An 11,228-nucleotide genomic window follows, 5' to 3' on the forward strand; every position below is an offset into this window, starting at 1 on the left:
AAATAAGGTTTGGAATATATATTTCAAATAATTTGAACATATGTGACATTATGGAACTATACATTTAAAAATGGTTAAGATGGTAATTTTGTGTCAATAATTTTTAACAGATGTGAAGATTCAGAAGGGCCATGTATATGATAAAGCACAATGAAGAAGAAGCTAGCTTTGATAGAGCTCAACATACTGATTCCCACAGTCTGGCTGGCTCTAATATCCCATGGTCCTTAGTCTTACCTATCTTAGTATTTACTCAATAGCTCTTTAATTCATTCCATCTCAAGATTCAGGTCACTCACTCCTGCATGGAGATCCATCAATTAATTACAGTAAATGCCTCTGTTCAAAATATGTCTGTAAAAAATTTATGAAGAAAATGGGAATAAAATGACTCAAGATGACAAAATAGAGTCAGACATAATATGGACAGCTATCTAGTTTCCATTTGAAGACAATTTAACGATTTTGCCTTACATTCTTCTTTTTTCATTTGCAAATATTTTTACTTGCTTGTATCTTCTATCTCTTGTGTAAGCTCCTATGAAACTGTAGTTCTCTAATTCTCACATTAATTTCAGGCTATGAGATGCTTTCAGGTAGTTCAATTTATGATATATGCACTGGGATTATGCTTTGGACATCATATCATCATCATCATCACCATCACTAGCATTATTGAGCATGTGCGAAGAAATGCATTAAAAAACACAAACCGCTATCATCACCAACAATCATACCTTCTCACTTCTTCCCTTAGTCCTCAAAAGTTTAGCTGCAGCCCAGCTGGCTGGGTCAATGGATGGAGGGAATCACTCAGTGGTGTCTGTGTTTGTGTTCCTGGGATGCAATCAATCCTTGGAAATCCAGCTCCTGCGTCTGGTGTTCTCCTCTGTGCTCTATGTGGCAAGTGTGACTGGAAACAACCTCATTGTGTTTCCTGTGACCTTTGACCCTCACTTACACTCCTGCATGTACTTCCTGTTGGCTGGTGTCTCCTTCATTGACTTGGGAGCCTGCTCTGTCACCTCCCCCAAGATGATTTGTGATCTTTTCAAAAACCACAACGTGATCTTCTTCATCCACATCATAGGTGGTGTGGAGATGGTGCTGCTCATGGCCATGGCCTTTGACAGATACATGGCCATATGTAAGCCTCTGCACTACCTGACCATCATGAGTTCCTAGGTGTGCATTTTATTTCTGGCTGCTGCCTCGGGCCTTGGCATTATTCACTCACTATTCCAGTTGGCCTTTTTGATTAATTTACCCTTCTGTGGTCTGAATGTACTGGACAGATTTTACTATGACCTCCCTTGGCTTCTCAGACTGGCCTGTGCAGATACCTACAAATTACAGTTCATGGTCACTGTTAACAGTGGGTTCATCTGTGTGGGCTCCTTCCTCATATTTCTCATCTCCTATGTCTTCATCCTGTTCACTGTTTGGAAGCACGCTTCGGGTGGCTCATCCAAGGCTCTCTCCACTCTCTCAGCTCACATTACTGTGGTCATTTTGTTCTTTGGTCCAATTCTGTTTGTTTACACATGGCCACACTCCTATTCACAGATAGACAATTTCTTGCTGTTTGTGATGCAGTTCTCACTCCTTTTCTGAATCCAGTCATTTATACATTCAGGAATAAAGAGATGAAGGCAGCAACAATGAGAATTTTCAAAACATTGATGATGTTTGTAAAGATTTCTTAAAATGGTAATAAGGTCTTGATAATCACATGAGTTGCTTGTGACATTTTAGAATTAGTAGCACTGGTGTGGCACAATTATAAAGAGCATTATCATACTTTTTAAGAATACTAGTAAAAGAAATAAGATTTAAATAAAAACCTTAAGTCAAACTTATGTTGATTCAGAGGGAGTTCTAATTATGTGGCAATTATAGTTATTTCTTGCTGGATTTCTTTAGCTACTTTTTGTCACAAAATTTTTAGTTTATTATTACCTTTGATGGAATCTATGTATTTACATATTATCTGCTGTTTCCTACTATTTTATTATTATTATTATTGTTTCATAGAATACTAAGTTTCATTATGACTTTTTCACACGTGCATCTCATGCACTTTGACCATATTCACCCCCATTACCCTCTCTTGCATCCACTCCCATTGATTACCTCTAATTTCATGTCTTTAAAAAATTTAGATTATGCCTAGAAGAAAACCATGATATTTGAATTTCTGGCTGGATTATTTCATTTAACATGGTGGTCTTCACTTCCATCCTTTTTTCTCCAATTGACATAGTTATGTTCTTCTTTACTGGCTTAGTAATACTCCATTGCATGTATGTATTTTCTTCATGCATTTATCTGTTGATGAGCACTGTCTATTGTGAATGGTGTCACAGAAATCATGAGCAAGTAAGTATCTCCATTCTATGCTGACTTTGTTTCCTTGGGTGTGTAATCACGAGTGGCACAGTAGGGCCATCAAATGGCAGTTCATGTTGCCATTTTGCAGCCTTTATTTAGATTTCCAAAGTGATTGAACTAACTTACTTACCCACCAACAATTTATACATGTCTTCTTTCCCCACATCCCCACCAGCATTTGTTGTTTGTTTTCTTTTTTCCACATATTTTATTAGTGCATATTAACTTTACAATGTTGGGAGTTTTATTGTGATGTTTCCATGCATTCATACAGTATTCTTGACCATATTTGCCCCCGTACTGCTGTTTCTCATGTGCCCTTCCTTATCCTCCTTTTTATCTTTCTTGCAATTAAAAATGGTATTTATTAAGACCTATTCTGATGATAGCCTTTTTGACTGGGGTAAGGTGGAGTCTCTACACTGATTGGATTTGCATTTTCTTTATAGCTAAGGATGTTGCATATTTTCGTGTGGTTATTAGCTATTTGTACTTCTTCTTTTGAGATCTGTTTAATTCATTTGCTCATTTATTCATTACATTATTTGAGATCTTTATATATGCTGGATATTCATCCTTGGTCAGATGAGTGATTGGTAAAGAGATGTTTCTAATTCTGTAGTCTCTTCCTTTAGCTAGTAATTGTTTCCTTTGCTGTGCAAAAGCGTTTTACTTGGATTTAATCAAATTTGTCGATACTTTCCCTTGTTCTCAGCTATTTGATAATCATTGCCTGTGACAATGTCATGAAGTGTTCTCCTACACTAATTTCAATGTTCTACATCTTACATTAAGATCTTTGATACATTTTCAATTGACTTTTCTACAGGATGAGAGACAAGACAAGGATCAAATTTCAGTCACGTACATGAAGATGTACATTTTTCCAGGATCATTTTTATGAAGAAGCTGTCTTTTCTCCAATGTTTGCTTTTGGCACCTTTGTGAAAATCAGGTATATGTAGCTGAAAAGCCTTATTTCTGGGCTGTCAACTCCATTCCATTGGTTTACCCTGTACATTTGTACAAGCAACACGCTGCTTTTAATACTAGAGCTCTTGTAATATAATTTGAAGTCAGGGATTGTGATACATCCATCATTTCTTCTTACTTAGAATTGGTTTATGTTCAGGGTGTTTTGTGTTTCCATATAAAAGCTAGGATTTTTTTTCTATTTTTGTGAAAAAATTTAATCAGAATTTGATGGGGATCATATTGAATTTGTAGATTGCTTTTGGTAACATAGCCATTTTTTTTAAATATTGATTTGGCTGCTCCATGAACATAGGATGTCTTTTCATCTTCCAGCATTCCCTTCTTCAATTCTTTCTTCAGTGTTTTATAATTTCATTATAGAGATCTTTCATCTTTTTGGTTAAGTTTATTCCTAGGTATTTTTGAGGGTATTGTGAATTGGATTAATTCCCTGATTTTTTCACAGCATATTTTTAATTAACATATAGAAAAGCTATTGATTTTGTATGTTGTTTTGTATTCAGGTATTTTTTAAAATGTGTTTATCAGATCTTACAGTTTTTTTTGGTGGAGTTTTGAAGGACTTTTACCTATAGAATCATGTCATCTGCAAACAGGGATAATTTGACTTCTTCCTTTCCTACTTGTATTCCTCTTTTTTCTATCTTGAATTATTATTATGAATAAGAATTCAAGCACTATGTTGAATAAGAGTAGAAAGAGTGGACACCTTGTATCTTACCTCATTATAAAGAAAGTGTTTTTAGTTTTTTCCCCATTTTGTTATGATGTTGCCAATAGGTTTATCACAGATAGCCTTTATTATGTTGGATGTGACCCTTCTGTTCCTAGTTTCTTGAGGACTTTTATCACGAAGGGATATTGTATTTTTTAAAGTCTTTCTGCATCTATTGAGATGATATGGTTTTTGTCCTTATTTCCATTTGCATGCCTTATTATGTTTATTGATTTGTGTATGTTGAACCATTCTTGAATCCCCAGAATAAAATCAACCTGATCATGGGGTATGGTATTTCATTGAATTTGGTTTATAAATATTTTTAAATAGATATAAATAAATCATACAAAGGAGCATTCAAACTCTTTTTTTATAATTTGTCATTTTTACATTTACTCACATGTTTATACATTGTTTGGGCCACATCACTTCCCCACCCTATTGCCAGGCAGAATTTGTTCCACTCTCTTGTTCTGTGATATTGTTGAAGAGAAAACATAAGATATGATAAAAAAGACATGTTTTTGCTAGTTTGAGATAAAGATATGTTATACAGAGAGATTCCTAGCATTGCTTCCATGTATATGTGTATTGCAATCCACATTGATTCTTCACTACTTCCTAGTACCCTTGCCATAGTGGCCTATATCAGTTTAAGATTCCTATATTCATTCCTATACAGTGAGCACATCAACCACATTCAAGTTTTAGGTTTCCTTCCTTTTCCCTATTCCTCCTGTGAGCATTCTCCCCTTAGTTTGTGACCCATATCCAATAATATTAATCTGCATTTGTTTTACATCTATAATCTGCATATGAGGGACAACATATAATTTTTGGCCTTCTGAGCCTGGTTAACTTGGCTTAAGTTGATGTTCTCCAGTTCTATCCATTTACCTGCAAATGACAAAATCTCATTCTTCTTTGTGGTTGAATGAAATTCCATGGAGGAACACTGAATATTCTTAATCTGTCAGTTATTGACAAAGTGATCCATAGATTCTACAAAATCCAAATTAAAATTCCAGCAGAGTTTTTAAGGTGTGAAAACACTTATTCTAATATTTGCTGAAATGATTGCTTGAATGAGTTATAATAGCCAAAACCATTTTTAAAGAATGAAGTTTAATTTCCTGGTTACACATAGGTCAATGTTGCAACAACAACATTGAAATAATTCTTCACAGCAGCCCATGGAACTATCTCCAAAATAAAGGCTATTTTAGGACACTAGGGAAGACTTAGCCATGTAAGAAAGTGGAACTAACTCTCTGTATTCTATTAAAACATAAAGGAATAAAACTAGAACTCAACAGCAAAAGAAAGTACTGAAAATATTCAAACACACAGAGACTGAGCAACACATTGATGAATGACCACTGGGTCACTGAAGGACTAAAGGAAGAAATAAAATTCCTAGAACCTAATGAAAACAAAAACACAACCTACTTGAACCTTTGAGACAGTGCAGTGGCATTGCTGAGAGAAAATTTTGTATCACAAATAACCTAATGACACAACTTAAGCTCTTAGAAAAACAGGAACAAACCAAACCCCAAAGTAGCAAATAGAAAAAAATAATGAAAATTAGGGCACAAATTAATGAAATAGAGTCCTAAAACCTATACAAAGACTCAGTTGGTTCACTGATAAGATAAGTTAAGGATTGGTAAACTCTTAACCATGCTGACTAGAAGGAAGAAAAGACCAAAATTAATGAAATTGGACATGAAAAGAGGGAGATCACAGCAATACCATCAAAATTCAGAGGCTCATGAGGGAATTCTTTAAAAACCTATATTGAAATAAACAGGAAAGTTTAGAAAAAATAGATACATTTCTAGATACATTTAACCTACCAAAATTGAACGAAGAGCACATAAAACAACTAAATATATATAAAATAAACAATGTGATTAAAGTAGTAACAAAGAGCCTCTAAGCAAAGGAAAGACCAGGTCCTGATAGATCACTGCTGAATTATACCAGACCTTTAAAGAACGAATACCAACACTCCTCAAACTTTACTATGAAAGAGAAAGGGAAGGCACACTGCCAAACTCATTCTATGAAGCCCATATTGCACTTATTAAAAACTGGACAATGAATATAAAACACAATTTCTCAATAAAAGGTTTGCAAACAAATTCAATGTCATGTCAAAAAGATCATACACCATGATGAAGTCAGTTTCATTCCAGTGATGCAGGTATGGTTCAACATACACATATTGATAAATGTAATTCAGCATACAAGCAGGATGAAGGACAGAAATCACATGATCATCTCCACTTATGTGGAAAGAGCCTTTGACAAAATTCATCATCCTTTCTTGATAAAAGAATGAAACTACGAAGAGAAGGAATGTACTTCAATATATAAAGGCTGTATACAACAAACCTACAGCCTACATCACACTAAATGAGGGAAAAGTGAAGTCATTTTCTCTAAAGTCAGGAAGACAAGGGTGTTCACTGTCACCACCCTTACTCAATATATTGCTTGAATTCCTAAACAGAAAAATACAGCAACAGAAAGAAAGAAGAGATTCAAATAGGGAAGAAAGAATTCAAATTACTCTGATTTGCAAGTGATGATCCTATGCTTAAATATCCCAAAGATTCCACCAAAAAACTCCTAGATCTGATAATTTATTTTGGCAATGTACAGGATATGTAATCGGCACACAAACATCAGTGGATTTTCCATCTACCAATGATCAATAGTCTGGGAAATAAGTTTTTAAAAAACTACCATTCACAACAGCCTCAAAAACTCTTAAAATACTTAGCTATAAACTTAATCAAACTACTAAATCTTGAAGAAAGACATTGAAGAGGATACCAGAATACTGAAAGATCTCCTATGTTCACGGACAGCAGAATTAAATGATATTTAATCATTTAAATGATTATAGTATTAAAAGAAAACGTGTGTAAGGTCCACCAAAATTACACTGTTTGTAGAAATAGAAAAATTCATCTTAAAATTAATATGGAATCATAAAAGACCCTGAGTAGCAAAAGTAATCCTAACCAAAAAGAACAAGCCTGTAGATATCACAATACTAGACTTCAAGTTATACTATAGAGCCATATTTTTAAAAAAATCACAGGCACAAAAAAGACAAAAACGCCAATGGAACAGAACAGAAGACCAGGAAAAAAGAAGCTACACAGCTACAGACATCTGATTTTTTGATAAGGGATCAAAAAAATGCATTAGAGAAAAAATGGCCTCTTCAACAAATAGAGCTCGGAAAACTTCCTCTGCTCTGGAGATAAAAGCAAGAATTGTCAAGTGGGATTGCACCAAACCTAAATCTAAAACTTTATGCACATCAAAAGAAACAATTTCCAGAATGAGGAGACAGCCCACTGAATGGGAGAGAATCTTTGTGAACTATTAAACAGATAAAGGAATAATATCTGGAATATACAAATAACTCATAAAACTAAGAAGCAAAAGAAAAATAATCAAATTATTAAATGACCAAATCAAAAAAGACCACAGAAAATAGAAAGAGCTTCCATATTCATGGATTGGTAGAATAAATATTGTGAAAATGGCTATATTACCAAAAGCAATCTACATGTTCAATGCAATCCCCAGCAAAATTCCACTGACATTCATCACAGAGATTGAAAAATCAACACTAAAGTTCACCTGGAAGCAGAAAAAACTGAAATTAGCCAAGGCAAATATTGAGCAAAATGAGCAATGCTGGAAATATCACCACTTCAAACTATGCTACAGAGCCTGAGTTATAAAAATATCATGGTACCGGCACAAAAGTAGACATGTGTTTGGCTGGTGGGCAGCCACCCCATGGCGATCATTGACTCTCCACTCGATTTTCTACTCCATCCCCTCCTTCCTTTCATGGTTACCATGGCAACTCAGGTGCATGGCGATTAGAGGCTTCATGGTTACCATGACAAGTCCCGTGCATGGCAATTGGAGACTTCCCTTTTCACCCTCCTCCTTCTTCTTCCCCTCTAATTACCATGGCAACTTACACTGGCGGGGAATGGGTCCTGACCTATCCTACAGATCCATATTACCCTAAGCTCCTCCCCACCAAACCTCAACCTATCCTGACTCCCCATAACACCTTAAGCTCTTGACTTTACCGAAGCTATAAAAACTGGGCTGCCATTGCTCGGGCACAACTTCTCCAGCCCTGCTCTTTGGGACAGTGAACATCGCCAGAGAGCACACTCTCAATAAAGCTTGCTTTAAGCCTGTTTGCATTATTATTTGGCTCCAATTTGACCTTCCCATCCATGTCAACCTAACATTTGGTGCCGAAACCCGGGAGGAAGCCAGCCTCACCTGACTCCAGGCAGTCGGGGCACTGGGCCAGGCCCTGGCTTGAGGCCCTTCCTCCTCTCTGGATCAATGCTCCGGCTCCAGCTGGGGTGAGTCTCCTCCCCCATTTTGCTCCTGCTCAGGGCCCTGTCCTAGTCACGGCCATGCCAGTATCAGCCCCTCCATTTCTCCTTGCACCTGGGCATTTGGAGAGACATCTCCCCTGTGCACACTGCCTCTTCCAAACCGGGTCTCCTCTTTTAGTGAGGGATGCTTCTCTAAAAGTTGAGACTCTCCGACAATTTGGGAATGGGGTCCTCCCAATCCAAGCCAGACTCAGGGACTCTTTTGTCCTGTCTCCTCTCAAATTTCCAAAATTTGGGACTTTCTCCAGACCTCCGCCACAAACAGCTCATTTTCTATTGTACCACAGCATAGCCACAATATGCTTTAAACAACAATTTAAAATGGCCTCCACAGGGCACTTTCAACTTTAATATGCTCACTGATCTTGATAATTTTTGTCACCAAATGCACAAATGGTCTGAAGTCCCATATGTACAGGCCTTTTGGGAGCTGCAGTCTCGCCTCTCTCTTTGCCTCCAATGTTCCCCTTCCCAGATCCTTCTCGCTCAGACACCCAATCCTTCTGGGTCCCCTCCCCCATACCCCAACCCTTCTCCTTTATCTGACTCCACTGAATTCCTCCCCCCTCCCCCCACTGACCACAGCCACCCTCATCATCACATCTGGCTTCCCCTCCCCCTCCCCCACCCACAGAACCTTCCCCACCCAAGCAGCCATCTCCTTTGGCTTTGCCTCCCACACCCCCTGCTCCATCTACTCCCTGCCCTCCTACATCCCCAATAGCCTCCCACACTTGCTCACACCACCCTTCCCCACCCCCTCTCCTTTGTCCTCTCTGAGAGGTGGCTGGAGTGGAAGGACCGGGCCGAGTCCATGTTCCTTTCTCCCTCCAGGACCTATCACAAATAGAAAAGTGCCTGGGGTCCTTCTCCGCCAACCTCTCTGTCTATGCCAAAGAGTTCTGCTATCTATCTCAGGCCAATGACTTAACTTGGCATAATATATTTTCATTATGGCCTCCACCCTTACCCCTGATGAATGAGAACGCATCAAAGCCACTGCCCAGCGTTATGCTGACCAAACCCACTTGGCTGATCTCACAGTCCCAGTTGGGGAAGACGCAATTCCCGACTGTGACCCTAACTGGGACTACCAACCTGAAGCTCCAGGTCATCGCAGGAGAGACATAATGATCCGATGCCTCCTAAAGGGCGTGGACACAGTGCCCAACAAAATTGTAAATTTTGACAAACTCCGTGAGGTAACCCAAGGGGCTGATGAAAATCTGGCCCTTTTTCTTAATTGACTCCAGGAGGCCCTCACCCAATATATCCAATTAGACCCCACCTCCCCTGCTGGGGCGGCAGTATTGGCCAGACATTTTATATCCCAGTCCACACCAGATATTAGAACTAAACTAAAAAAGGCTGAAGATGGCCCTCAAGCCCCTATACAGGATCTGATGAAAATGGCATTTAAAGTTTTTAATGTCCGAGAAGAGGCAGCAGAGTCAACCTGCCAAAAATACCTCCAACAGAAGGTGGCCCTCCAAACCCAAGCCTTGGTAGCAGCCCTGCAGCCGGCTGGACCACAGCCCCGATTCAAAAGAGGAACCCAAAACCTCCCATCAGCACCTCCGGGGGTTTGCTTCAAATGTGGCAAGGAAGGCCACTGGGCTCGCCAGTGCCCCAACCTGAGACCTGCAATTAAACCCTGCCCAAAATGCAAACAGGTGGGTTACTGGAGATCGGATTGCCCTAGACAGGGCTTATCCCCTGTGGCTCCTCATGGAGGGTCAGCCCCACTAGACATCCAGATCCAAAACTTTCTCGGACTGGCAGAAGATTGACAATGCCTTGACTCGGGGACACCAATCACCCTCGCCAAGCCCAGGGTCACATGCCAGGTAGCGGGTAAGTCCATCTCCTTCCTCTTGGACACAGGAGCTACCTATTCTGTTCTGCCTGCCCACTTGGGTTTAACAGTTCCTTCATTGGTCTCTGTCATGGGAATTGATGGCTCTCCCTTCTGCCCATACAAAAGTCTACCCCTCCCTTGCTCTGCTGGAGGTATACTATTTGTACACTCTTTTCTTATCATCCCATCCTGTCCTGCCCCACTTTTAGGTTGAGATGTTCTAACAAAGCTTGGGGTCTCCATAACCATCCCTCCCCACCTACCGGAACCTCTAAATTTCCACTCACTCCTTCTGGCTTCAGCCAGCCACCTAGCCCCTTCTTCTCCTAAACCTGCTCTGCCCACCTTTCCTCTGCCAGTCAATCCCATAGTCTGGGACATCTCAGTCCCAGTTGTGGCTACACACCACCCACCCATCCACATTTCTCTTAAAGACCCTAACCAATATCCCTGTAGACCCCAATTCCCTATTTCAGAAACTCATCAAAAAGGCATAAAAACAATAATTACCAAACTCCTAAGTCAAGGTCTCCTTATACCTATAAATTCCCCATGTAACATGCCTATCCTTCCAATAAAAAAGCCTTCCGGGTCCTACAAATTAGTCTAAGACCTACGCATCATAAATGAGGGTGTTATCCCCATTCACCCGTTGATCCCAAATCCATATACAATCCTCTCCAATGTCCCCCCTGATACTACTCACTTTTCTGTCCTCGATATCAAGGATGCCTTTTTCACTATCCCCCTCCATCTGGACTCCTACTTCCTCTTTGCCTTTACCTGGGAAGACCCGGCTACTCACCTT

General features: G+C 39.3%; 1 pseudogene; it reads left to right on the forward strand.

The window, feature by feature from the left end:
- Positions 1-795: 795 nt before the first annotated feature.
- LOC141417445 (olfactory receptor 4F3/4F16/4F29-like) lies at positions 796-1,706 on the forward strand (annotated as a pseudogene).
- Positions 1,707-11,228: the final 9,522 nt, after the last annotated feature.

This window comes from Castor canadensis, chromosome 2 (assembly GCF_047511655.1).
Source record: "Castor canadensis chromosome 2, mCasCan1.hap1v2, whole genome shotgun sequence".
NCBI classification, from domain to species: domain Eukaryota; kingdom Metazoa; phylum Chordata; class Mammalia; order Rodentia; family Castoridae; genus Castor; species Castor canadensis.